We start from the raw sequence: 25,568 nt of genomic DNA on the forward strand, positions 1-25,568 counted from the left end.
ATCTCATGCAACAGAAAACGTTCTGACCCTTCTCAAATGCAGGTGTCTCAGAGGGCACAAGGAAGCAGTAGGTGATAGATTTCTGATTCATTATTTCCTTGTAATTAAAATAAGACAATCCTGAGCCTAAATATGAACCTGTCAGCTATAGTTGGGACTGAGAAGACTGAGCAGATGGGAGGATCCCTGGAGTGCCAGAAGAAATGCAGCCTCACCCCACATTGGCAGCAAAACTGTTCCTGTTTCTGCTGTGTCATCTTTTCTATCCCTCTATCTCTGAGGGTTTGAAAGAAAGCAAATGAAAGAGTGACACATAGAGAACATTGGTGATGTCTGAGAAAGAAACACAAGAACATTTTAGGAATGCCATTGCATTGACAGAATCTGAAAACAAAGCTATACATACTATAATTGGAGAGTTACATTTTTCTATAAAGATTTGTTACTCATTGTTACAGATCACAAGATCTGAGGATTTTGAAATTTAAGTTCTTTATTTCTCATGGTGACGAAAGCACTGGCTTTATCACAATGAGAAAAAGGGGGTTACTATTTTTGTCAGGAATTAATCGTAGAACGTATCAGATATCATTGTAACACTTTCATAGGCATATATTATATTCTGCTCATCTTACTCATCCACTTTTCTCTCTAATTCTTCCTTTCCATTATCCCTTTCCATGTCCTTAAAAGTCTTTTATTCTCAACTCCCTTTCCCTCTCTAAATTCCACCTATGATGGAATGACAGAAAGCATGACACAGTTCACTTAGCATGATGATCCCGGTACAATCCATTTGCCTGAAAAGGACGTAATTTAACTCTTCCTTATGACTGGATAAAATACTAATGTGTGTGTATGTGTATATGTGTGTGCATATGTGTGTGTATGGGTATGAGTCTGTGTATGTGTGTGTGATACCATATTTTCTTTACCCATTCATCAGTTAATAGACACCTAGACTGATTCCATAATTACTGGTTGTGAATAAACCATAAAGGTGAGTGTGTAAATTAATGCAGTTAATATGTGAATCAGAGTGGAGATTTCCTAAAATTGTTTTGCTTTTTAAACATGTAGTAGTTCAAAAGAAGAAGGGGTCATTTTGAGAATTTTCATGTATGAACATTAAATCTACACCACTAGTATTTCCAACTCCTCCATCCTCATTCCAAATTCATGATTTCTTCTTTAATTGTTATTGTCAAGTCCCACATATGCATATGTGTATCTTTGCTCTTACATTCCTATATTCAGGACTGAAGATTGTGTATTGAACAATCTGTATGGGTGTTCATCCTAGAACACAACTGATTATCCCCATCTCAGCAATCTCTGACACCCTGTAACTCTTCATCTAGAAGTGAGGACACATGAAATTTCCTGTCTGAATTGACATATTAAATGGCATTGACATTTTTCTCATCTTGTCAAAGAAGGTAGATTGTTGAAAGTTCATGGGTATGTTTTTCCTGTGTGTTGTATCTAAGGAACATGATCTAGCAATAGGCATCCTAGACCTCTGACTAATATTTTTTTCAAGCCCTTTTCCATGATTTTCCCTGAACCTTAGCTTTAGAGGAAGCCATGGGAGTTGGACATCCACAGTAACTTATTCTCTGTGTATTGACAACTGCAGATCTCTGTAATAGTCTCCACCTATCACCCCCCCCAAAAAGAAACCTTCTTTAATAAGGGTTGAGATACACTTTTTCGTGGGTACGAGGATAAGTATAGAGAAGACAGCTAGAAGTTATGTTAATTTAGGAACCTGACAGTAGTAGGTTCTCCTCTTGGGCCAACTGCCTTCTCAGCCTGCATAGGTCGCTAGGTTTACAGTGCCAGAAAGGTTTAAGTATCCCTCCTGCTCAGTCTAAAGTCCAATAAAACAGCTGTTGGCTACACCCAAGTGAATGCCACTGTTTCAATATTTAAATCTCTTATACAACCAGTCATTGTTGTGGTTTAGAAGCTCTACGGCTGGGTAGGACTACTGAGCATTTCTTTCCCTTGGCAGCTTGCACAGCACCTTCCAATACTACGAGAGCCACTCCTCAGGGGAGAAGTTCTGAGTAAGTACCGACATGCAGGGTTTTGTTTTCATGAACACCAATTAAAGCAATTTCTGAAAGTCTTCAATCCATGTTTACCCATTAAAGTGATCCCTTAAGAGCTAATTCAGTACATAAACATTATCCCTTTTAAGTAGCAACCTTTGTCATCTGTCATTTAAAGTCTGATCATATGGTAGGTTCCTACAACAATTGACGAACAGCTTATAGGGATTCCACTGCAAGTAATACTGTGTGGACAGAGGGCAGCTACTTTAGTAAGAAAAATTATTGCAGGCCTCAAATATTGTAGTCAAATACTCTGCTTCTATAACATCATGCAAAGAATCAGTTCAAGACAAACGGGAGCCATTATAATCTATGACAATGGAAAAGTTAAAGAGCTTTATAACACAGGAAAAGGAGAAAAGGAAAATTATTCATAATGCTGAGGAACATGTCTGCTTCTCTAATCACCTCTGCTGTACTTTAAGATTTCTGGAAACAGCATGAGTTGAGACAGATTCAATATTCATGTTAGAGACCCTTCTAAAATCTGGGCAACTCATTGTGTTCATATCTTATTATCTTTATTTCCACATAATGAACTAAAATGAGATTCAGGTCTATCCAAGAAATTTGTATGCATGTAATACTTCAGTAAAAGAAAATCTCTTATTCCCATATCCCACCTCCGTGTAAAATATTCCATTTGACACATAAAACAGTTCTAGGATCACAATGCATCCCATGAACTTGATGGGACCTTCTTTGATTATTTCCTAATACCCAACAAGCATTAATGCCTTTGAGGATGTGAGGAAACAGACTTAGTTCAAACCAATTAGCACCACCAGAAAACACACTTGCAATCCACAGCCTGTGCCAATAAACCCATTGTGTTCATAGACAAGAGAAGGAATATTTATCTTCAAATTGGGAGCTAAACCTGTTCTTGGTAATTTCCTTTCCGTGGTTTAGCTAGCTTCCTATTTTCTCAGTAAAGTGCCAGAGTTTGTTCTTTGCAGTGAATCCTTTGCATTGCTCTTTTAGAAAAGCATTTCATCTAAAAGAAACCAAGAAAAGGCATGATAGATCAGCCTTTTAGCCCTTTGACTGGTTGAAAATGACAACTAAAACCATTACAGGCACACTTCGCTGTGACTCTATTGCTCACAATAAAACAAAAATGTCTATATTTTTAAAGTAATTCCCATACTATCAAATAAGGAACTATTATTTTTAGTATTTGTTGAGTTCTAGACCAAACTTAATAACCCTTAATGGAACTGGAATTAATAATGCAAATGGTACTCATCTGAAACAAAAGTCATATAAGAAAAAGTCCAAAAATTACTTTAAACTACATTAGCATATTGTTACTTTAGTAGAAATTCTATTCAATTTATAATGAAGGGAAGATTTTAGTTTGAAATATAAAAAATTTACAAGCAGAGCTCAAGAGATGACTCCATGGTTAGGAGCATTGTCTGTTCTTCCAGAGAATCCGGGTTCAATTCCCAGCACCCACATGGTAGCTTACAACTGTCTGTAACTCCAGTGCTAGGGGATCTCACACCTTCACATAGACATAAATGCAGGCAAAACATCAATGCACATGAAATAAATATAAGCTAATTTAAAAATTGCAAGCAATTATTCATTTCATAAATAGCATTGCCCTCATGTCTAAAGGAGGGTAAACACACTGACTACTTCATGTCCTTCTTGAGTATTTGTGCATTGTTTTGAAATGATGTCTGTACCTACTTTTCATTATCTATGAGTCCAAAACAGTTCAAATGACTTATAAATGTTCAATATGAGAGACAATATCACTTGTGATAGATTTTGGAATTGCCACCTCTTTATTTAATTTAGTAAAAGCACAAATGGGAAATACACTGAAATATGTAGACATTTTAGTAAATTATCAAAGTACCTATATTGAACACTTTGAAGCAATCTGAAAATCTGCACGTTTTTCTTAATTGTCTTGTGGATTTACCATTTTCTGGAATTCACCTAGGAACCGTGTTGGAGTTATAAACACTGAAAGCAAAAAATAAACTTCAGAAAAGCAAACTGAACTGTTTCCAGATCAGTCAGAAAGAGCTCTGATGAGTATGACACCCATGAATCCATGTCTCCTGTTGTCCTATGCCATGCTTTTAGAGTAGGAACTAATTGTAATAGCTCCTTGTTAAAAAGGGGATCAATGTTTTTCCCTCTCTCTGACTTTTTATCTCACTGTAAACTCTATCCCTAAATTGGGGGTGACTTTCCTTTTCTCTGCACTGGGCACACTTTCATCCAAAGTCTGCAATTTAATTTCCACCTCCATAATTTTAAATATTTTAAAGTCATCATTTTTACACTCTCCATTTTCAGCCAAAATTGCCTTCAGTAATGGCTCCCTAACTCCATTATCTTGGAATTACATTTATCACATTTATGGGTTTCCCTTTTAAAAGCAAAACAAAACAAAAAGCTATAAAATTTGGGTATCGAGCCTAATCACAGGATGTGCCCCCACCAGTCGCAGCAATTACAAATCTACCCTAATGTGCTTCGATCAAGGTAAGGTTTATCACAGTGTGCCTCTTCATTTCAGAGGCATATTGCTGTAGAGTAATAGGAGAACAAAGCATCTTTTCAGTTCTATGCAATGGCCAAAATAATTTATTCGCAGACTTAAATTGGGCATCTGAAAGGTGCTTACAAATAAATCACTGACGGCTTCAGCAAACAGAGAAAACCACCAATATGGTGAGTTCTTAGCAAAAATCCACAGACGAAGGAAGAACTATGTTGAATATTACAGCAAAGTATTAGTTGGATGCAAAGGTACCTAAAATTATATAAGATGAAATATAGCAAAAGTTAGCTATACAAACTCAAGGCTACTCCAGAGCTGGTAAATAGCTTATATGGTATTGATGATCTGCTCATATCCCTGTTTCCTTTTCTTGAAATATGATTTGAACCCAAAAAATGAAACATGTCTTCAAAACCAATTTAGGATCAGAAGAAAGACTACAAGGCCAGCAGCCGAATGATCTTTATTAAATAAATGTTTTCCAGGAAGAAGTGACTCAAAGCATTTATCAACTCACCCAGTATCAGGGATGGGTTTGATTTATAGAGTAATGTAGGAATAATGTTCTCTTCATGCTTAGACAAGAATTAACCACAAAACAATACTTTCTGATGAGTCACTGGACTAGAGACTTTAGCTTCATCATTTAGTGTGAAAACATGATCTATCAACTAGAATCTATGCTCAAATACAGTCCACATATAACAGAAGGCAAGAGCTGTTTGTATTTAATACCTTGTCTAATGAGCATTCATTACCCTCTCATCAATTTTGTTTTAAGGAATATTGATAGAACATTATAAGCTTGTGTACTTTGGAAAATAATATTCTTCTAATGTCATCCATTTTTATAAATGGTATCCTCACATGTCAACAGCCCTGATCAGAGGTCAACTTTCACCTACATGCCCAATTTCTCATTTAACTTGTTTCCAAATTCCATCAACCCTTCTTTGTTTCTAGTAGCCTTCCACCTACCTAGTGCTCTGCTTTCTAAATCCAACTGGTGTAATGGTTTGAAAGAAAATGGCCCTCACAGGGAGTTTCACTATTAGAAGGTGTAGTCTGGTTGGAGTACATGTGACTTTGTTGGACAAAGTGTGCCACTTGGAGGTGGGCTTTGAGGTCTCATATATGCTCAAGTCACACCCAGTGTCTCAGTTCACTTCCTGTTGCCCACAAGATGTAGAATTCTCAGCTTACCTCTCCAGCACCATGTCTGCCTGCATGCTGTCATGTTCCACCTTGATGATAATGGACTGAACCTCTGAACTGTAGGTCACCACATTTAAGTATTTTTATAAGAGTTGCTGTGATCATGGTGTCTCTTCACAGCAATAGAAGCCCTAACTAAGACAGCTGGTCTAATTATCAATTCTCAGCTATGTGGTCCTTCAGTTATCATGACACCATTCTCTCTATGCATGCCTCATTTCTGTTAATCCCTGAAATACAGCCAAATCATTTTTGGAAAAGAAATCCATGCTTTTCCTCTCCCAGTTTGAAATTCTAAGTGGTCCTAGAATGTTTAGAATTGGATTTAAACTTCTTAGCGCCACTGTCAGTCCTAAAGAAAGAATCATGAGATCTCAGGCCTGGTTTTGCTGAATCACCCGTCTCTACCCCATGATTAAACTCAAATTGTCTTAAGAATCACTCATACACTTGTTTTACCTCTGAGTACTCAGGTTCTGCTCCACACAACACTGCCTTCCCTCTTCTGTCTGTGGAGTCATGTACTATCTCTTCCACTTAACTTCTCCAAAGCCTGTTGTTCAACAAACAACTCCCCACTCCCAGATTGTTTAACATATATTTATTTAATTCCTGGTGATGTTGCTAAGCTATTCCTTTCATATAGTTGCTGGTATTTTTAGCAAGGCAGAATGTTATTTTCATCACCATATGTTCCATAAGTATGAATATGACTTTACCCTTATAACACTTTATGAAAACCAAAGTAATTGAAAAGTGTCAAATTGTTTGAAGAAATGTGGAAACAATAGTGAAAGATATGAGCAACTTCAATTCACACAGAAGAGGGTTTAAATCTGAAATGTCCCCAACAAACTAATTAGAGTGTTTGGTTCCTAGGGACTGGTACAAATAAGAAGACTATGGAATCTTTGGAAGATGGGACCTGGCTGAAGGAGTACATAACTATGGAGGTGGAGCTCTAGAGGTGATTCCAACCCTGTCTCTTTTGCTTTCCAGTAAACAGTTGTGCTAAGATCTCTACCACATGTCCCCACTTCTATGAGTAGAACCACACTGCCATGCTTTCACCATTAAGATGATGTAAAACTATGAGTCACAATTAAACTTTCTTTCCTTAAGTTGATACTGTCAAGTATTCTGGTCACAGTAGTGATAAACCAAATAATATAAAAATTGAGAACCTGCCGGTCGATGGTGACACATGCCTTTAATCCCAGCACTTGAGAGGCAGAGGCAGGCAGATCTCTGTGAGTTCAAGGCCAGGCTGGTCTACAAGAGCTAGTTCCAGGACAAGCTCCAAAGCTACAGAGAAACCCTGTCTTGAAAAGAAAGAAAGAATTGAGAACCAATAGTTTGCCGATTCAAACCTTGAAACTGAGTTAGGTGCTAAGACTGCTGGACCAAGGCAATGTTGGATGCCATTTGCACTGTTTTGAGGCAAACCAAGTACCAAAGTACATAACTACTTATCCAAGGCTGGCTTACAAATGTCATAGCATTTAGTCATCAGTACTTCAATGAGTTCGTCTCAAGGAATGGGACCTTTAAAGGTCTATTATATAGCTGGGCAGTGATGGCACATGCCTTTAATCCCAGCACTCAGGAGGCAGAGTCAGGCAGATTTATGGGCTATAAAAATGAATAATAACTATCCGTACCATGAATGAGCCTACAAAGGGTCACTGAAATCACTAATTAAGTGTTTAAAAGTAGGGTTGGACTTGCAGCTTATTAGAGCACTTACCTCCATTCATGGGGCCTTGGTTTACTCCCTGTGCAACAAATGCAAATAAATACATAAATTATTTAATAAAGGAGTAATGTATGATAGGGATTAAAGAAGATAAAAAGATGAACTGGATAATAAAACAGATGTGGTCCCCTTGTCACAGTGCCTAGAAACAACCAAATCACCATGAAATTAAACAGAATTAACACAAAGAGTTTTGTGAGTATATAAAGGAATCAATATAAGAACAATTACCCTAAGCAGAAGAATGAGTGTTGGCGTGGAATAAAGCTAGAGATATAGCATCTGGACTTTAGAATCTCCCAGTATGAACAGGTAGTTGACTAGAAAGACTGGAGTAACAGAGTTTGAACTTCTCACACTGAATGTATTGGCCGGATGGTGATTCTTTTCAATATTCCTATATACTGATCTATGCATGAAGCAAGTAGAGGAACTAGAGATAATCGAACCCCTGCCTGGGTCAGACAAATAGTAATATGAAGGAGGACTTGAAAATAAAATAATTGCCCTAGAAGACAGAATTAAGATGAAAAAAAATGAGAGAAATGTCAAATACAGGGTGATTTTAAAATTTTATCTAGAAAATACTGGGCAGCTGTGGTTTCACCTGCTGGATCATATAAGTGCTGGACATTGTCTCAGCTGAGTTGCGGGTTCATTTCTTAAGGATAAACAAAATCTGACTACGGTTTCCCTCTTTTAACAATGCTCAGGATAAGGAAGAATAGTGAAGAAACCCAGGCAATTCAGACATTCCATACAGCTGTTTAAGGTCTATGCACAAATATAGGACAAAAATTCTGATATACTACTGAAAAGTGTGTATTAAAATATTTCGAAGATGTCTTGAACTGGGAACTATTACATAAGACAAAGTATTTCATTTACAACACAGTACTTAAAGGATCGTGGGAGAGGTAAATACGCCTACTACCATCAATGGCTACTATCAAAGAAAAAAGAACGGATAGATAAATTCTGAAGGAGCTCAAAGCAAGAAGATTATCTGTTTTAAGGATAAATAGAAGCTACAAGAGAATGAATATTACCTCTGTGAAATAAATAACACCAGGCAAAGTGTATTTTCATTTTTATTGTTCTTTGCTGCAGAATTCAGATGATTTAGTCTAACTGAAAAACTTGTTTATCACGGCTGGTTCATACTATTAATAGTAACGAGTAGTTTATAGAACAGTTCCAAATGTTGAATGAAGAATTTTTAAATGAAATTGTTTCAAAATAGAGACTATTACTTACTATAAGGCAATGAATTTCCCAACCTCCATCTACTTTGTTTCTCATTCTTTCCATAAACCCAAACCTGAGACTAGAAAATAAAATCAAAACCAAACAAACAAAAAACTCTGAAGATTATGTTTTATATAGCTCATGACAGCTATCACAATTTTTCCATTCATTCTGCTACAAGATGTATCACTAGTATGTTTATTTTTCACATTTACAACCCTCTACTTTCCACAAAATATCCCTTATAGATTTGACACCAAAAGTGATGTTTATGTTGTTTATAAAGTAAAATTACTTAACTCATCAAGGTGTTCTCACCATTTTCAGGGAGGAATTTGGAAAAGTTTGAAATGGGAACCAGAGACTCTGAATAATGCTGTGATCAGAGTTCAACTGGCAATTCTAGTGGAAGTTCAGAAGCTCAGAACACTGTAAGAAACACAGACAGACACAGTGTTCACAGGTTCTTGATGGGAACAAAGACATTACTGAGAACTGGACAGGAAGTCACTCATCTCACAATCAGGTAAAGAATGTGTCTATATTTTGTCTGTTTCCTAAAATTTTTAATGAATCTGAACTTAAGAGTAATATATTGAAGAATCCGGTGGAGAAAATTTCAAGACAGCACCTTAGCCTGGGGCATGGTTAACGATAGCTAGCTACTTAAATGGGACCTACTGAAACTGAGAAGCTTCTGCAAAGCAAAGGACACTGTCACTAAGACAAAAAGGCAACCCACTGACTGGGAGAAGATCTTCACCACCCCCGCAACAGACAAAGGCCTGATCTCCAAAATATATAAAGAACTCAAGAAACTAGACGTTAAAATGCTAATTAACCCAATTAAAAAATGGGGCACTGATCTGAACAGAGAATTCTCAACAGAAGAAGTTCAAATGGCTAAAAGACACTTAAGGTTTTGCTCAACCTCCTTAGCAATCAGGGAAATGCAAATCAAAACAACTTTGAGATATCATCTTACACCTGTCAGAATGGCTAAAATCAAAAACACCAATGATAACCTTTGCTGGAGAGGTTGTGGAGAAAGGGGTACCCTCATCCATTGCTGGTGGGAATGCAAAATTGTGCAACCACTTTGGAAATCAGTGTTTCGGTTTCTCAGGAAATTTGGGATCAACCTACCCCTGGACCCAGCAATGCCACTCTTGGGAATATACCCAAGAGATGCCCGATCATATGACAGGGGCATTTGTTCAACTATGTTCATAGCAGCAATATTTGTAATAGCCAGAACCTGGAAACAACCTAGATGTCCTTCAATGGAAGAATGGATGAAGAAAGTGTGGAATTTATACACATTAGAATACTACTCAGCGGTAAAAAACAATGACTTCTCGAATTTTGCATGCAAATGGATGGAAATAGAAAACACTATCCTGAGTGAGGTAAGCCAGACCCAAAAAGATGAACATGGGATGTACTCACTCATAATTGGTTTCTAGAGATAAATAAAGGTCAGTGAGTCTATAATTTGATCTCCTAAAGAAGCTAAATAAGAAGGTGATCCCAAAGAAAAACATATAGCTATCCTCCTGATTATGGGAAGTAGACAAGATTGCCGGGCAAAAAATGGGATCTTGGGGGTGGGGTGGGAGGGGGTAAGGGGAGATGGGGAGAGAAAAGTGAGAAGGGGAGGTTGGGGGGAACTTGGGAAACGGGATGTTTGGGATAAAGGAAGGTTGGATAGGGGAGCAGGGAAGCACATATCTTAATTAAGGGAGCCATCTTAGGGTTGGCAAGAGATTTGGTGCTAGAGGGGCTCCCAGGTGCCCAGGGCGATGTCCCCAGTTAGTTCCTGGGGCAGCTGAGGACAGAGAACCTGAAATGACCCTATCCTATAGTCATACTGATGAATATCTTGCATATCACCATAGAACCTTCATCTGGAGATGGATGGAGATAGAGACAGAGACCCACACTGGAGCACCGGACTGAGCTCCCAATGTCCCAAGGAGGAGCAGAAGGAGGGAAAATATGAGCAAAGAAGTCAGGACCACGAGGGGTGCACCCACCCACGGAGACAGTGGGGCTGATCTATTGTGAGCTCACCAAGGCCAGCTGGACTGCAATTGAAAAAGCATGGGATAAAACCGGACTCTCTGAATATGGCGGACAATGAGGGATGCTGAGAAGCCAAGGACAATGCCACTGGGTTTTGATCCTACTTCATGTTCTGGCTTTGTGGGAGCCTAGCCAGTTTGGATGTTCACCTTCCTAGACCAGGATGGAGCGGGGAGGACTTTGGACTTTCCACAGGGCAGGGAACCCTGACTGCCCTTCAGACTGGAGAGGGAGGGGGAGGGGGGGGGGGGGGGGGGGGGAGGAGGGGAGGAAGGGAGACGGGGAGGGAACTGGGAGGCGGGGAGGAGGCGGAAAATTTTTTTCAATAAAAAATTATATTTAAAAAAATAAAATAAAATAAAAACAACAAAAAAAACATGAAAAAAAAGAAAAAACGATAGCTAGCTACCTTTAGCAGGGATGATGAGAACTATTAGCAAAAAGCAGAACACTAGGATGTGGGAAATGTCTTATTTAACCAGAAAAGGAGAATGTTTCTGGCAAAGAAATTTCAAGAAAGTGCTTTTATTGCTAAAGGTTAACACTACAAAAGAGGACCCACAGGCTTTACACTAGAATATGTGAATGAAGGGGCTTTTTGAGGATGAGTGCCCACCCACTGAAGACTCCAGGGAGTCAAAATACAAACTCATTCGAAAGTATTTTCTTTGAAAGTAATGGTGCCTGTAAAGAAAGAGCCTCCAATGTACCCTGCTAGAAAAGGCTGATATGGAAATAGGTCTTGAGCCCAGCAACGCAAGCACTCAGACACTGATACCGCCATGTTGGAAGGGTGCTCTGTTACTTCTCAAACTGGAATAAGAAATTTCACCATCCACGTGGTTTTGTAAGCATAAAGAATGCGAGAGATACAGTATCATGAAAGCTTGCATAATGTTTTTTTCCTTTTTTTATTGCTTTAATTGAGCTATACATTTTCTCTGCTCTCCTACCTACCTCCCCTGTCCCCTTTTACTGTTGCCAGTAACCCCAACGTTTCCAATTTGTTCAGGAGAGCTTGTCTACTTCCTATGTAGATCTCTCTTGCAGATCTATGTATGTCTTTCTTAGGGTTCCCTTTGTTGTCTAGTTTCTCTAGAGTTGTGGCCTGCAGCCTGGTTTTTCTTTGCTTTATCTCTAAAAGCCACTTATGAGTGAATACATATTATATTTATCTTTCTGAGTCTGAGTTATCTCACTCAATATGATTTTTCTAGACCCATCATCCATTTTGCACAATAATTTTTAAGGTAATCTTGGGAGTACAGGCAATATAAAACTGAGCAATTCCCTTCAGGGAATTCTTGATAGACCTGTGTGCAAAGGAGAAGCCTAAGGAAAGTGTGACGTTTGCAGATGAAAGCTGCAGGTACTAAATGGAGCTCCATGGCATGACAGACTATACCCCAGATGTCAGACAAGAACCAACAATGTTTGTTGCTTAGCCTACTGGATTTCAGTCTTGCTTTTTAATCTCCTTTTCTCCCACTGAAGTTGGCAATGCTTACTCTGTATCACTGAGTGCTGGGAGTATATAGCAGTCCTTCTTATTTTGTAGGGGCTTATAGTTAAGAGTTTGCCCTGGTTCTCAGAAAAGACGTTAAACTTCAGACTTCAGGAGCATTTTGGAACTGTGAAGACTTAAAAGAAGTATTGAAATCAAACTAAATGTTATTGGTATTAAACGACTACACCCTACACTTCACTTGGGCAGCATAGCATAGTTGATGGGGACCCCTCATTTGCCTGCCATGCAGGAGCATGGGTGAGAAAGAGATACCTCCCTCTTTGCCCCACACCCCTCATAAACTGAGGTAGGCAGGATAGCTGACCTCACAGTCATAAGAGTGAGAGAGCTGGCACTGACCCTCACAGCTACAGCACTGGGGAAAAGAGGCCACAAGTCACCTAGGAAGAATAGTAACAATGACCCTGTTGGCAGGGGGAAGTGGGTGAACAGCTCTGAGGGTATGAGAGCAGGAGAGCTAACCCTGCCCCACCCCATAACCATGCCCTCCCCGCTAACCACCCAAAGCAGGCGTGAGAGCTGGCCTCTGGGGCATGGGAGCAGGACAGCTGTCATTTCCTCTCACCTACTGCAGCACTCGGTATGAACTCTGCTCCTTACCTCGGCAACAGAGTAGAGCTGGCACTCGTGGTGTGAGTGCCGGAGAGCTGGCCCCTGACGGTATGAGCTCCTGCTACACTGGATGAGCTAACTGACATTGGGTGAGCTAGCTGGGGCAATGCTGGAGAGGTCACCCTAGTGGTGAGGATGACCAAGGCAGCTACAACCCAGGCCCAGAAGCAGGGCTATCAGTTGGCCCACCCCAATACCCACCCTATCTATGAACTGTTGAGTTTATGAAAAGGCCAGTCCTGCAGATCCAAAGCTGCAGAATCTCAAACACAGGACAACAACAGCATATCCAAAATGAGTTCCAGTGAGGGGCAGTATCAAGGGTGTAACAGAAGCCAGAGGCTTTGAAAGAAACCAATGACTCATTGCAATGAACACTTGCAAGTAAAGATATAAGGACTAAAGTGCATACTGTGTGACCCACTGGGACACACCACAACTTCCATGACAAGATGTTTTTTACTTTTAAATTTGCTTTTATTTTTTGTGTCGGGAGTGGGGGAAGCTGCAAGGACAAAGAGTGGACATGAAGGAATAGGAAGATGAATGGGATGGGAATGTTTGATTGTGAAATCCACAAATAATTAACAAAAAGTTTTTAAAGAGATTATAAAAAGTTTAGGCTAGTAAAAAATTGCTATTACTTTTAAATGGAACTGTTAAAATGTATATTAAGAGAGACGACTACAAACCTTTGTGGGCTGTAGGGCATGGGCAGTACTAAGTTCTAAATAATAAACATCATCCTCAGAGTTGTGTTTTAAGGGATTGGTCCCCTGCTGGTGGCACCATTTTCAAAGTCTGTGGAACCTTTGCTTGGTAAAACTAGTGCACTAAGGGCCAGGCTTTTGCAGATTAGAGCCCAGCCCCTGGTTTTAGGAAGTTTTCTGCTTCCTTATCTACAGTGATGTTAATGGCCTCCCTGGCATGCTCCTTCTGCTATCATGATAGCTTGACAGTCACCATTCTTTCCTCACAACAACGGACCAAGCTTTTTTTTTAAATCCCAATTAATAAAATTGTAAATGTAGTAATTTCTCTTTTTATTAATTTTTATTGAGCTCTACATTTTTCTCTGCTCCCCTTCCCTGGTTCTCCCCTCCCCCCTCAACCCTCCCTCAAGGTCCCCATGTTCCCAATTTACTCAGGAGATCTTGTCTTTTTCTACTTATTATGTAGATTAAATCTATGTAAGTCTCTCTTAGTATCCTCATTGTTGTCTAAGTTCTCTGGGATTGTAGTTTGTAGGCTATGAATGAGTGAATGTGATAATTGTCTTTCTGTGTCTGGGTTAACTCACTCAAAATGATGTTTTCTAGCTCCATCCATTTGCCTGCAAAATTCAAGGTGTCTTTTTTTTCTGCTGTATAGTACTGCAATGTGAAAATTAGCACATTTTCCTTATTCATTTTTCAGTCGAGAGACATTTAGGTTGTTTCTAGGTTCTGGCTATGACAAACAATGCTGCTATGAACATAGTTGAGCACATGTCCTTGTGGCACAATTGAGTACCCTTTGGATATATACCCAAAAGTGGGTTTTGAGGAAGGTTGTTTCCTAATTTTCTGAAAAATCACCACACTAACATCCAAAGGGGTTGTACCAGCTTACATTCCCTCCAGCAATGCAGAAGTGTTCCCTTTTCCCCACAACCTCTCCAGTATACATTGTCATTAGTGTTTTTGATCTTGGCCATTCTTACAGGTGTAAGATGGAATCTCAGAGTTGTTTTGATGTGCATTTCTCTGATGACCTAAGGATGCTGAATATTTCCTTAAGTGTCTTTCAGCCATTTTAGATTTCTCTGTTGATAGTTCTCAGTTTAGGTCTGTACTCCATTTTTTATTGGATTATTTGTTCCTTTGATGACCAATTTCTTGAGTTCTTTGTATATTTTGGAGATCAGACTTCTGTCTGATATGGGGTTAGTGAAGATCTTTTCCCATTCTGTAGGTTGTCATTTTGTCTTGTTGACTGTGACCTTTTCTTTACAAAAGCTTTTCAGTTTCAGAAGGTCCAATTTATTAATTTTTTTCTCACTGTCTGTGCTGGTGTGGTTATATTTAGGAAGTGGTCACCTGTTTGCTGATATGACAGTTTACATAAGCAATCACAATATTTCTACCATGGAACTTCTACAACTCATAAACACTTTCAACAATGTAGCAGGATACAAGATTAACTAAAAAAAAAAAAAGGTAGCTCTCCTGTACAGAGATGATAAAAAGGCTGAGAAAGAAATCAGAGAAACAACACCCTTTACAATATCCACAAATAGCATAAAATATCTCGGAGTAACATCAACCAAACAAGTGGAAGACTTGTATGACAAGAACTTTAAATATTTGAAGAAAAAAAATTGAAGACAACACCAGAAAGTGGAAAGATCTTCCATGCTCTTGGGTAGGCAGAATTAAAGTAGTAAAGATGGCAATCTTACCAAAACCAATCTATAGATTCAATACAATTCCTATCAAAATCCCAGCAAAATTCTTCACAGATCTCAAAAGAACAGCACTCAACTTCATATGGAAAAGAAAAAAACAAAATAAAACAAAACAGGATAGTCAAAACAATCCTGTGCAATAAAAGAATATCTGGAGGTATCACAATCCCTGACTTCAAACTCTACTAAAGAGCTACAGTACTGAAAACAGCCTGGTACTGACATAAGAACAGACAAGAGGACCAGTGGAACTGAACAGAAGACCAGGATATTAATCCACATTCCTTAGAACACCTGATTTTTGACAAAGAAGCAAAAAAATACCAAATAGATTTAAAAAAAGCATATTTAACAAATGGTGCTGGCATAACTGGTTTTCAACATATAGAAGAATGAAAATAGACCCATATCTATCACCATGCACAAAACTTAAGTCCAAAATGGATCAAAAACTTCAACATAAAGCCAGTCACACTGAACCTTATAGAAGAGAAAGTGGGAAGTACACTTGAATGCATTGGCACAGCGGAGCAAGCTTTTTAAGTCACAAATTAAAATAATAAATAAAATAGTCTCTTTCTCCCTTAGGTGAGTTCTACCAGATATTTTGGACTGAGCAGTGTAAAAGTAACCAATTCAGCTTGTTCCTACTTTAGAACACAGTTACTCTAGCTTTTGTGCTGAGGTGGAAAACTTATAACCAAATTTTCCCATGAAAGGAAATTTCTTCCCAACTATAAATTTGATCTCAGTCATCTCTGCTGAGATTTTGGTATCTCACACATCACAGAGTACTACAAGTACAGTTGGACTCCAGATATCTCTGCTCCATCACTTTCCACACTGTCCATAGTTTATAATCACAGTTATTAAGTTTTTAAGAGCAATCATGTGTTCACAATCATGTCTTTGTGCAGACAGTTCAGTCTGCTGAAATCTTCCAATCCTATGTTCCTCCTGATAACATCACATGTGAGTTCCTGAGGTCCCTGTGCTGGCCTTGAAGCTGTGGCTTTTACCTTCTGATTCTTCCTCTGCAGCTTTTCTGTCAGAGTTCAGTACATCCTGTTGAGTCATGATATGGTCAGTGTTCCACATAAGTAACAGCTTCCTTTTCAAAGAAGCGCACTAACGTGTGAGCTCTTCCTGGCAGTGTCTCTAATAGACCAACAGGCCCACACTTCAACAGTGAATTGTTCTACACATAGGGCCAGACATCATGTAGCTAGTGCAAACACCAAAGGAGCTCCTCATTTGTCATGATTATGTCATTTTTATTATCTCTGAAAATAAGCTTAAATGAGTTGTCCTCTCATTAACCAAAGGAAGGAACTATACATAAAATGACATCATTTTGATATCCAAGATGCCTTTGATAATTGACATGTTACCACAATGATAATCTTTACTTATTTCCATTTTCATAAATACTTATTTCCTCTTTGATTTTGCTGCATTTTTATTTTAGTTTGAGATTTGTTCTCCCTCTGTAGGTTTGTTTTTACTTTTCTGAAAAATTATGGGTAACCATGCGTAAGGGACCACTAGGAATCCTTACTCATTAATTATCCATCATTACCAGTTCACTCACACACAGGAAATTCCCCATGATGAATGACCAGCTAGCAGTTGTTAAGTGGCATATTAAGGTATCTATACTGGAACTGGAGATACTGCAAATATATTGCAAGATTTGTAATTTTCTCTAAATAAAGAAATATATTATTTTATATTTGAATACAGACCTAGTATAATAAATGAAAAGGCATTTCTAGAGTCTATAACATAGAAGGCGAGGGGACTCAATACAGAGAGATGAAATCTGGACCAACTAGAACCCAATCCTCTTCCTTAACATATGATTTTTAAAATCTCTTGCTTCCAAAATGTTTCCATTTTTCTGCATAACCCCAACCATTCTGAATTTCTCAAAAGCTTACTGTTCCTTAATGAAGCCTCAACCACTCTCTGTATCTGAGTGCTAATAGAAAAATCACAACTTTTCAATACAAATATCTGTCTTAATATACTAAAAGGACTAACAAGAAGCAAGGGACAATTCTAACAGAAGTGATACATCTGATTCAGAATGGGAAAAAGGATAATCTGTTAAAATAAGAATGTTTTAAAAAGTAATTACACTGTCACCTACTGACATTTTACCCCAGCTCTAAACAGCAACTGCTACAAAAGTCAAATTTTATATGGTAGAAACTAATCCTCCATGTCATTCTATCAATAACCTGACCCAAACAAAATAATAAAGGGAAATACTGAACAAAACCAGTCAGGCAGAAGAATTAAACACTTAGAGACCAGCAGGTAGCTAAATTATGCACATTCTGACTTGAATCTCTTCTCTGAAAAATACCTTAGTACACTCAGATTGCTCTTCTAAATGGGTACTTAATCTATAAGAATAAAAATTTTAAAATGTATTGAATTTTACATTGTGCTGGGAAATGGAAAAGACACATAAATTGTATGCTTTGAAGTAATTGCCTGTTCAGATAACTAAAAGCCATTCTGAACAGAAAGTCAAAGTTAAAATGTTCTCTGGAAATTTTGCATAACTAATAAATGGAAACTATACTACAATGCAAATATGCTGGTTTTTAAGATATATACATAAGTTCTAGTTTAAAAGGTAAAAATCCCAAAAGAAACCCTAAGAATAGATCTAAAATGTTCTATGCTTAAAATAAAACCCCTTACGGCCCAAAGGCAAAGCCAAAGTGTCACAGTTGATGAAGGTACAACTTAAAGAAAAGCAAAAAGACCATCCAACTGGGAAGAGTTACAACGCCAAAAGGTACAAATAGTAACAAGGCCAGCAGAATGTTTGAAAATATCTGACCAAAACTCTAAAGTAAATGCAGAGAATATTTCAAAACGAGAGAGAGAGAGAGAGAGAGAGAGAGAGAGAGAAATGGTGACACTGATGGTAAAATTTTTTTAGTGGATAAAGAGAGAGTAAGAAGCCCTTAGGAATACCCAAATACCAAAGAGGTGTCATATCTTTCCATTATTTTGTTGCATGTCTTCTAAGTACATAACATGTCCCCAGCAAGGACATATATAAAGGAAATAGAAAAAAATAATAGCATTTGAAAACAGCATGAGCAATGTATTATGTTCTTATTGCTATGAACAAAAGAAGACTTATTTTGGCTCATGGTTTAAGATAAAGTCCATCATGGCAAAGAAGGTATGGTGACAGGTGTGTGAGGTGGCTGTTCACACTGCATTCGTAGTTACAAAGTAGAATAAAGAAAGAGACTAATACTTGGTATACTGTTTTATTTAGTCCAAGCACTCAGCTAGGGATGGTGCTAGCCACTTTCTAGATAGCCTTTCATTAAACCTCTCAGGAGATGCTCTTACAGACACATGCAGAAGTGTTCCTAGGGGGTTTCAAATCCAATAGAGATGACAATGAAGATCAGTTATCATGGACAAAGGAAGCTTCTAAGGAACTGCCATAACAAAGTACCACAGAATGGGTGGCTTAAACAGCAGACATTTCATTTTCAGAATTTTGAAAGCTGGAAATTCAAACGTAAAATGCAAGCCAGGTTGGTTCCTTTTGATACCTCTCCTTTTGACTTGCAATTGCAGAAGCTGTCTTCTTCCCGTGCCTTCTTAAGGTTTTCCTCTCTACACTCCAGTAGGCTATTTACTAGTAGATCAACTATGATGGATTAAACCCACATTAGTGATTTTCCACAATACCTTCCATTCATAATCTAGATCTACCACTGATAGCACAATATGCCATTTCTTTACCCTTCTGGTTCATCTTGAACTAACTTTTACAAGGATCCAGTTATCTCTAAACTAAGAATCCAGTTATCTCTAAACAAAATAGAGCTGCTTTGCTTTTCTGTCATTAAAGCATGATTTAAATCTAGCAAGAAAACATTTTGTAATAGCTTGGTTATTCTTCATTTCCAGAAGTTCTAAACTTTCTTCTTGAGACAATCCAACTGTCTTTTCATCACTGCCTCCCCCGACGTTTCCCCTTTCCCTGTCCATTGCTCCATTCTATCAAAACATGTGTACAGTGCCAGCTCTCTGCTCATAGCATCTCCTGTCTGTTTAGAGCACCCATATCAAGCAAGCTTTAGATTGGACTGTAATTCAGATCTGAGATTAGGGACCCAAATGTTTTTACTACTGTATTGTGCTGTCTAACACAGCCTACAGTACTTGATAAACATTAGAACACAGAACGCATGCACACACTTTTTCCTTACTGACCACCATCTTCACTCCACTGCATTCCACAATCATGTCACCTATATCTATTTCAAGTGATAATAAATATAAAATGGCATGTTATCACCTTTTCCCTGGACATCTTCCTATATACCTCCCCTATTTAACATGGGCACCCTTGACACCCTCCTATACCCATATCCCTATGGGACATGATCTTTGCTTAGACATGATCTCTCCTACACATATATCCTATGGTTGATGGATCTTTCTCTAGACACCTTCCTATGCCCAAAACCCATGGGACATGAACATTTGTCTCCGGACATATTATGAAAAAGAGCATACTTTTAAAGATGTGAGTTGCCTAAATAGTTGCAGTAATGAGAAGTTTTCTCACATTAAGATTTATTGAATTGTGAATAATCTCTCTGGGGAAGTGCCAGCAGTCCCATCAGCAGAGTTACTTAATTAAAACTATTCTAAAGTAAGTACAGGAGATGTTACCTCAGGGACTCATTTTGCATTGACCCCAGAAGTATTGACTTGATGGTCTTAAAATTGTTAACAGTTTCAAAATCTTTAATGTCTTCAGAAGTAGTTTCCCATCATTTTCATGAAGAAAGGGACAGGTCGACCTATTTTTAATCATCACTCCCTATAAAGTCAAACAGAAACAAAGGCCAGCAACAAAAAATACAGTTTAAAAACCAAGTTGTTTCTTATTAGTTCTAAATGATTTCCCCACTGCCAGCATCAATTCAAAGAAAGTCCTTAGAAGAGTCTCTCAAGCCAGCCCTGGAGCCAAGAGTTTCATTTCCCCTACTTTCTTCAGTTACATGTTTTCTTGCTTCTTTGATTCCTTGTTTGTACATTCAAAATTCAATGTTTTTATTTTATAAAATGCAAACCATAATTCTGCTTCCAGTTAGCATTCCAACTAGTCTTTGGGTAAACTCCTGTAATGGTGATCTATGGGTGAACTAATTCTACAGAGAAAAATGACCTACTCTCTGTAGCTTCTGACATTTGATGAAATCTAGGCAGTCTTAGGTAGCCCTGACCTGGCAGCTGAATGTGTTCCGTGGTGATGCTGATAGGTACCAAAGATTGAAGGGTACTAACTCTTACTCACTCATGAGGCTTTGCCCCTATCTCATACCAGCACCCACATAACCCAACACTCCAACACTTAAACATGTTTCTAAAGAGGAAACATGTTCCAGATTTTGTGGTTCTCAGTTTCTTTCAGACTGGGTAAGGAGTAGCTGTAGTAAAGACTAGTGAAAGAATTGTGGATTTACTCGACCTTTGAGAATTAAAAGAATAAAGACAAAGATCTGAACCATTTCCAGTAACCTTTGTAGCAAGTGGTTATGGGGGATACTTTTTTAGTGGCCCTCTTTCCAGCGTTAAGATGTCCTTTGGCACTCAGAATGCCCTTGGCCTTTCAGACCAAGTCTCCAACTTCATCACTTTGTACCTGTTAGTACTACACAAGGGAGAGTCATTTTTAGGGATTTTTCCTTCTTTGTTAATTCTGGATAAACAAAATAAACGCTGGTATAAAAGTGTGATAATATATTAAGAAGGACTACAAAGACAGCTGAAAGTCCACCTAATGAAATAAGACAAACTCTGAATTACACACCAAGATAAACTATATTCAGAGCTAAAGTTTTCTACCTTGCAAATCACTGAACATTATCTAGAATATTTTAGGTTCTTAGTAAAGACTTGGAGTATGAGTTAATGGATAAGTTCACTTTCTCATATCAGCAAACCTATTTATGGAAACTGGATCTAGGATATTCTCCCCTTTCCACCTTTGAATCCTCACATCACACCAACACTAAGGGGAAAAAATCCCCATGCTGTCCCCACTTGCTACAGAGGTCAGCATTATCTTTAGAAGATATTTTACCAACTCTGGAGGCCCCAATCTCTAAGGCACTATTACTACCAACACACACACATGAACCATTTAGCTGCTGGCATCTGAGAAAGAGTAAGGGTAAAAGACTATGAAAGGGGGTGAGGAAGACATGTACATCCTTGTCCCACCCAAAACGAATGGAACTCTTTAGAGGGACACGGTGAGAAGCAACTCAGTGTTCAATCTGAGATAAGTGCACTGAAATATGAACATCACAGCCATGTGATACAACCAACCAAAGCATTTATGCAGGTGGAGCAAGGAAGGTAACTCACTGCCTGCTTCTCCAATGCCAGTGATCCATCTTTTGCACTTCATCCTTCTCTCCACACCCCTGTCTCTCTCCCTCCTTTCCCTATGACTTCCATGTGTGTACATTCATGTCTTCCTTCATATACTTCAGTTTGACCCTTCTCCAGGCTATGTTCTTAAGTCTTCTGCTCCTATTAGTTGGTACTCTGTTTACTGTCTTTTTTTACATATGCTGGATGATGAAATAATATCAAAGCTGGGATATTCAATCCTCAAAAGCCTTTCTGCTCCATTGTTCCACAAAGTTCAGAGGTAGGTGCTCAGACACTATGTTATAACTAAGGGCATGAGAACTGCTCTCTTTCTTACAAATCCAATCTGGTCTCCTAATTCTGTCTTTTTTTAAGTAAAGTCAATATTTTCTAGTTCTTAGATCATAAGATAACTGGGTATATTCTTGAAGCTCCCTTCTCTCTAGCCTTCAGGCCAAATAAGAGTGGAACTTTCATACTTACCTTAAACAGATATATTTGAACTGTTCAAATATTGCAATGAAATATTTTTCACCATTTTCCTGGAAATTCAGCATGTTTGAAAGAAATTTTATAACACAGTTTTGAGAAATAAGAAATAAGAAATCTATATAAGCATCACTGCGATGATGAACATTAAAGATTCTGGTGGACACTCCTGATTCTGTATTCTTGTGATCATGCTTTCAAATTTCTTGTTTATTTTAGCCTTATTTCTTTGTTATTGTTTATATGCAAGTCAACCATGTTTTGCTCTGTTTTGCATGTCGATGCAATGTCAAGAGCAGGAACCACACCCAAAGTCATCTATGGTTTGCTTACTTCCCCCAGTGTGATCTTAGTGAGATTCAATCTGTTGATGAGCATCATGTTGATTTCTCCCTTCTCAGGAACACAGTTTCCTCCTGCATGTATGAACCCTGTGTATTTGCCTATTCTACTCTTGAACTTCTGGATGGTTCCCAGATATCATTTCTATCATCATTGTTGCTATAAATATGGGTTTTCTAACACATGAACATAATCAGTAAATATCAAAGAGGGCAGAATTATTATATCATAGAATATGTGGTTGTTTAACCAGCTAATTATATTCCAAAACAGGTATTATGGTTCCTCTCTCTCCTCCCTCCTTTAGTTGGGTACCGGAAAATGGTTTTTCTGTGTGGTCAAGTATTCAGATGTACTACAGAGACATTTGATTGGTTCATACAAAGTGGGTAACTAGTAAAAGTTGGGCAGGATATTGGAGTGGGTCACCATCTAGCAGGTAGGGGATATTTAAATATAATATATTGTATTTCACTGATTACTAAGACCACAGATACAAAGTAAACAATCTGTTCTCCAAGACTTCCACCATAGACTTTACTACCAAGAGTGATTTTGAAACATCACCACCTAAGTCACCTTAATATATCATGAATTGTGAAAATAGCACAGCCAATTTTATCTATTTAATTTGATCAGCAATTAGGAAATGCCTATTTTAAAGCTAACCAACATATTTAAAGTCCTTTCTACCAACAGCATCACTTATCCAGAATAAGGTCTCTAACTAGCTCAATGCTAGACTAAAAAACTATGGAAAAAAAGAAGGTATAAAGCACAAAGAAGTTTTTTTAGATACATATACAATGGTCACATCTCACCCTTGTAAGGCCTAGAGTCTCGTGTCTCCCCAGATATTACTTAACATTCAACTATGGTGCTACAGCATGAGACGCATACAGTGTTGGAGGTCTTGGAAAGGCCAGAAGACTTTACAGTGCATGGCAACCCCACGTGGGGATATCCTGAAGGCAATGTCCATGTCCAAGTGTACCATAGGGAAGAATTAGGAAATCTGTCTAAGGCACTGAAAGAAGATCCCTCAGCCATAAAGAATTACTAGTGAAGAATAGAAGTCAGTAATAATGATGAGCGTGTGGTGTCACTGCTTCCCATGAAATTCTGTCAGTGTCATGCCCATTAGGATCTCTGATCTTTAAAGTTTCTTTTCTTTTAATGTTAAATAGATCAAATCCTTCTTTATATTAGAATTCTGATGATCTATTATGCACATTAAAATTTCTGTATTTTTAAGTTTGCTCTTCTTTTAGTTTTGAACAGATCAACTCTAAAATATAGTACTTATAAATCTTGTTAAGTTGTGAATAAAGTATAAAAGGAACTTTTTATGAGTGTGACACACTACCTACGGTGCTAATGAAACTCCTTAAAAGGAGATTTTTAAGTACATTTTTAAGGCATTTTAAGTATATTTTAAAATATAACAAATAGGTTTAATTTTGCCATTATGATTAAAAACTCTACCCTTCCAAATCTCAAAATAATGTAGACCATATACTCTATCCCATTACAGCAATATGTTCTTCAAAGATAAAAATCATTACTTTTTAAAACACAAAACATCTTTCAGGATTCCACCATGAGGGACACATAAGAAAATAAAGAACCCAACAGCCCTTACTCTGGCAACCAATAAATCTTTCACCATTTTGTTTTCAAATGCCCCTGAGGCTCACCTGTTACTGACATAGAAAAGTAAAGGGGACAGCAAATCTGAGTGATACAATGTGAAAAAAACTTCCCAAACTCTTCCAAAACTGAAGCCAAAAATCAACAATGGCTTGACAGTTTAGCTCCATACTCTGTGCTAGACATTCAGAGATGCCTTCTCTTAATACAATGTATATCTTCTCTCCTATGACACATATCAAAATATCTGATGTGCGAGAGAAACTACAAACCCTGATACCACAAGCCAAGAAGGGGCACTCCTTTCCTCCAGCCTGACAGCTGAAGCCACATGTGAAATACATCACCCTATTTCAAGGCCCGTCATTATAGCCTTTTTTTGGAAATATGGGTCAAAGTAGATGTTAAACTTAAAAGTAGCAGAAAGCATTTAAATGGGTATCTGTGCATGGTGACAAACAGGTTCCTTAGAGGTAAAATAAATCTTTTAATATAGGTGTTCAAAGATATTTTGTTAATAATAAATTAGTCAAGATTAGCTATACCCAAGTGTCATTTCTTCCTGATCATTTCTTATTCCTCTTGCATCATGACTATTGTTCTTTCAGAATATTCATTACTGGAGAAAAGAAAGGCTTGGCATCAGATGGCACAAAACTTTCCCTTTTTTGTGTACATGGGAATGACCTGAAGTGTAAGAAACTATGATTTCAAATCTTTCCCTTTTTACTGATATTTGAAAAGTCTGTGAATAATTTTGTGTCAAAACATAGAAAATATCACCAGGCAGTGGTAGTGCATGCCTTTAATCCCAGCTCTCAGGATGTAGTGGCAGGCAGATCTCTGTGAGTTTGAGGCCAGCCTGATCTACAAGAGCTAATTCCAGGACAGGCTCCAAAACAACAGAAAAACCCTGTCATAAATAAATAAATAAATAGAAGAAATATCAATAATAGTGATAGTAACAATAACCTGTTCTTCAAGGGCCATGGGCCAAGTTATTTAAATATATTATCCCTAAATGTTCAACAAGGAAATTATTATTATCTTGACAAGTTGTTTGATTACTTTAAATTGAGCAAGAGTAAACCACTAACACAGGATTTTAC

At 37.9% G+C, this 25,568-nt stretch overlaps 1 protein-coding gene across 1 annotated transcript in view; it reads right to left on the reverse strand.

Annotated features, from left to right (window-relative positions):
• Cd226 (CD226 molecule) overlaps window positions 1–25,568 on the reverse strand; it is an 82,488-nt gene that overhangs the window by 45,811 nt on the left and 11,109 nt on the right. The gene's annotated exons all lie outside the window — the stretch shown is intronic.

The sequence above is a fragment of the Alexandromys fortis genome, unplaced genomic scaffold (genome assembly GCF_014885135.2).
Source record: "Alexandromys fortis isolate MF-2015 unplaced genomic scaffold, M_Fortis_MF-2015_v1.1 scaffold_179, whole genome shotgun sequence".
Taxonomy (NCBI): Eukaryota; Metazoa; Chordata; class Mammalia; order Rodentia; family Cricetidae; genus Alexandromys; species Alexandromys fortis.